The sequence below is a fragment of the Rousettus aegyptiacus genome, unplaced genomic scaffold (genome assembly GCF_014176215.1).
Source record: "Rousettus aegyptiacus isolate mRouAeg1 unplaced genomic scaffold, mRouAeg1.p scaffold_m13_p_6, whole genome shotgun sequence".
NCBI lineage: Eukaryota > Metazoa > Chordata > Mammalia > Chiroptera > Pteropodidae > Rousettus > Rousettus aegyptiacus.
The window spans coordinates 57,239,280-57,243,607 of NW_023416309.1; the positions used below are offsets into that span (position 1 = coordinate 57,239,280).

The 4,328-nt window shown below is 49.9% G+C and overlaps 1 pseudogene; it reads right to left on the reverse strand.

Moving 5' to 3' along the window:
* Positions 1-3,298: 3,298 nt before the first annotated feature.
* On the reverse strand, positions 3,299-3,417 carry LOC118604792 (annotated as a pseudogene).
* Between the last annotated feature and the right edge of the window lie 911 nt (positions 3,418-4,328).

The following is a 4,328-nucleotide window of genomic DNA, read 5'->3' on the forward strand; positions in this document are numbered from 1 at the left end:
CCCCACACAACTCGGACCTGTGAAATCCGCAGACCTCATTGGGTAGACGCGAAACTGGTTAGAATCTTAAACTCCCGCCTGGAGGTCTATGCCTGCGCATGGAGCCTCTGTTGGCCTTTTTGGCTGCTTCACCGACGTCGTGACACAGATGTTAGGGCTCTCTTGCAAATCCCTGGGACTCTCGCAGTTTCTAAGTCTTTCCCACCTGAGCTTACAAGCCGTCCCCGAGGACCTTGCGCGCCGAGACGGAGGGCCTGGCAGCGAGAACGGCTCATTTTTAACAATTTTCTTTTCTGTTCCAGCGGCACTCATGGTTGTGGTCATCTCAGGAGTGATTTTTTTTTTTTTTTTTTTGCAAGACTGAACAAATTATATTAAAGAATGACCAGATCCTTCCTGTCTGGCACTGGCCTCCCCCAGAGCCGGGTCACCAAGTCCGATTCTGCTCGTCAGGGACCTCGGCCCAGCCCGCGGTCTGCCCGGGAGACAGAGCCCGCATCTCCGCGTGGACCCCGAACCCCGGCGTGAAGCTTGGCCGAGAATGGCGTCCTGCTTTCCAGAGTCGTCGCCCTGTCTGGCCACGCCCATGCAGAGCTGAACTTCCACTGAGCAGACTGGAGGCCTGGACTTGGGGAGACGGTCGCCCCCGCGCGCACTAAGTCGGGCTGTCGCAGTGGCCTTTGGAAGCACGGGAGCAGTCCTCGAGAGCTGCACAGTCTAGAGCGAAATGAGATCGAAACCAGGACCGTTCACACATCTTAAAAATGAGTATTTCTCCCAGGTCAGTGACCATTTGTTTCTAAAAACTGACCTTCTTGGAGGTGGGCCTTCACAGTCAGTGGCTGCCGATGGCTCAGGTCACAGTGAACTCACCCCTCCACCGCTCGGCGCCCCCGCCCAGGCCCGATGGCCCTTCAGTTTCCACTTACACTTTTACCTCCGAGGCTTGGCTGGGGCGGGAGAGGGGGAGATGGGGTCATTTCCAGGGTCATTTCCAGGCGGTGTGGTGGCTTCCAGAATGTTGTATTGCGAACAGGTGTGACTGCAGGTGGGCTTAGGAGGAGAGGACATGGAATGACCTTGGACGTGGAATGACCTTGGGCACAGAATGGTGCAAAAGTAAAATCTTTCTGTTCCCTGGGGTTCCCTCTGCGCTCACTGTCCCTGAGACACAGGTCCCCTGGCAAGTGTCCTTTGGCATTCGAGGGCTCTCTGGTCTCTCTCTTCCCGACAGGAGAGGTGAGCGTGGCCTACAGACCAGAAAGATGGCTCCCCTGTCTTTCCCAGGAGCCTTTTCGGGGTGACCTCCCATACACTCCCCCAAATACCAGTTCGTGACATCGCCATTTGTTTACCAGCGGTAATAAGTTCTGTATGTACCATTTTAATGACTGCATCTTTTTAAATGAATAAACTAGTTTTCACGATGACTTCTCTGTTGTTGGACATTTCGTTTATTTACATTTTTTTCTCTTAAAAAGAACACTGTAATTAAATTCTGTACATAATGCCCTTTAAAAATGTTAGAAGATTTTCTTAGAATAGAATCCCAGGAGTAGGATCATTAGTTCAAAAGAAATGTTCATTTTAAAGCTTGAATAGGTATTTCTAAGTTGATTTCCAAAGACTTGTATCAACTTACTGTTTAGCCCGTTAATTTAAAAATTACTTTAAAAATCTGAGAGGTAAACAGTTGTGATTTATGACTTAAGATAACGTAAGTTGTTATTTTTATCTAATTACAAAGGTAGGAAATTTGGAAGTAGGATAGCAAAAGAAAAAATAATTACATCTGAAGGTCAAAATGTATGGGAAAGGGGTGATTTCTGCCTCTTACTATCAAATAGTTCAGAAAGAATGATATAAAGTTTTATAAAATGTGTGTAATATTACATCTGTAATAAATACGTTATACAAATGTCACACATATAAAATATAAATAATATTGCACATATTACACATTAATCATGTTATATAAAATTATATATTACATATAAATTATATAACATACCTATTATGCATACATATTAATGTATATAATATAAAAATATATATTGTTTTATAGTCATAAGAGGCAGTGTGTGTGTGTGTGTGTGTGTGTGTGTGTGTGTGTGTGTGTAGCAAAGTGTTAACAGTTGGTGAGCCTGGGTGAAGGTCTATGAGAATTCTCTGGACTTTTCCTTCATTCCATCTATAAGTGTAGTATTATTCGAAAATAAAAGGTGGACAGGCTTGGGGTAAGACTCTCAGGGCTTCTCCCCCATGCGCGAAAACGCCGTTTTCTGCCCGTTTAGGGCGTGTGTCACTTAGCAGCAGCTTCACGACATCACTCTGCCCTAAGTAAGTGCCATGACCTCTGCATATCTTCCTAGGGAAGTAAACAGATTCCTTCCTGTGCAACTTGCAAGTTGTTTACAATTTTCCACTACTAAAAATAACATTTTAATAAGTGCGCCTGGACGCGGAGCTGTAATCACGTCTTTGATCAGTCCTCCGACGGGAAGGGCCGCGGCCCAGATTCCCCGACGCCTCCGACGGTGTTGGCTGATTCGCTCCGCTGCTGGCCACGTGGACCCGCCCTGGCCCTCGCCAGGCGCCGAGCCGGGCGGAAGCAGCTCGGTGGAAAGAGGGGTTGACCGTGGACCCCCGGAGGTCTTGGGGCCCGGCCGCAGGAAGCAGCCTGGCGCTGCGGACTGGGGCGCCCCGAGCTGCGCGCTGTGCGCCCCCTGCCCGCAGCTCCTCCCGCGCTGCATCCGCCGCTTCGGGCCACCGTGGTGTCTGCTCTGGCCCCTTAGCCCGGGCCCTTGCAGTCGGGCTGCGTCCTCCGCGGGGACAGGGGGTGACAGTTGGGGGCGTGGGGGCGGGGGCCACAGAGGACAGTCGTCCCAGAACTGGGCAAAGACAGGCGGCAGGGACCTGCACCTCCAAGTCAGGCTGTTCCCTGGGCGTTCGGTGCATTTACTAAGGAAAAAAAGTGATTGGTTTCAAGGTTCCGTTATGCAAATTGCATTTCCTTGAATACTAGTGAGGTTTAGCGTTCGGGTTTGCCGACCATTCACCTTTCCTCTGCGAAGGGCTCGCTCTTGTCCTCGGACTGTGTTTCCACTGGAGCGTTCGTCTTCGTGGGTCCATATGAGGCGCTGATGAAGGACAGGACCCTCTGTCATAGAGTTTTAAAGGGTTGTCCCACTTTACTATTTGTCTTTTTTTTTTTTTTTTTCCGGTGAGGCAACCCTTGGTTGACCTCACAGATTGCAAGGACCTGGTCAGGTTACGATCCCTTATTTTTTATTGTTTGCGTCTACAGCACCCGCTCTTCCCGGGTGGCCTCCCATCCAAGTACTAACCAGGCCCACCCCTGCTTAGCTTCCGAGACCAGACGGGACCGGGCTTGTGCGGGGTGGCGCGGCCGCAGACACTGTTTGCGTCATTGCCGAGTGTCTTTCGACCCCTTTTTGTGTGATCAACTCTATCAGTGTTTTCTCTCTACAGCTCAACAGTTATGAAAATGCTTTCATTAGAATAGTTTTGCCTTTAAAATGCTTTCACGTTACTCACCTATATATTTTCTCCCGGTCGCTTTGGTTTTTGGCACGGCCTCCCCTCTCGCTCCACCCACCCGGGACCTGGCACGGCACCCCAAGGAGGCCCCCACTCAGTAAGAATTTGCCGCGGCCTCAAACGAAGGGTAATGAAAACTCTTTATGGTCTGACGACTTTTGACTACTATTTGCAAGGCTGCAAATGAGAATTCAAGAAGCAACGTCTTGAACGGTCCCCTAGTGACTCTTGGAGGGTCTGGCTAATTGACTTCAAGCTCCATGTAGGGGCCACCCTGCCCGGGATGGCGGCCTCAGAGGCGGTGGGGATGAGCTTTGTCCAGAGCCTGCGAGTCCCACGACAGGAGCAAACGAAGACGGAAGTCAGTGTCTTCCTCTTTCCCTTCAGAGACATGGTTTATGATGTGTCCTTTCTAATGTTAACAGTTTCTGAAGATTCACACGGAGCTGATAACGTAGAGCTCGCCTGTGACGTGCAGGGCCTCGCTTCAGAGTGAAATGTGGCGCCCACGAGTTCGAGGCAGTGAGGGGGCTGCTACCGCAACCCTTTTGACAGGGTCTTCAAGCACTTCGGGGACAATGACGTCGTGTGTGCGGTCTTTATGTCCCAGGACTTCAGATCCCACTTTAGAAAGTACCCACAAAAAAACAAAACAAACAAACAAAAACAAAACAGGAGACCCACATAGTGCACTTTGAAGGACATGCCGCATCCACGGTCTCCTGTGCCTTCTTGACCTTGGAAAATGATCTCCGGCTTGAAATCTT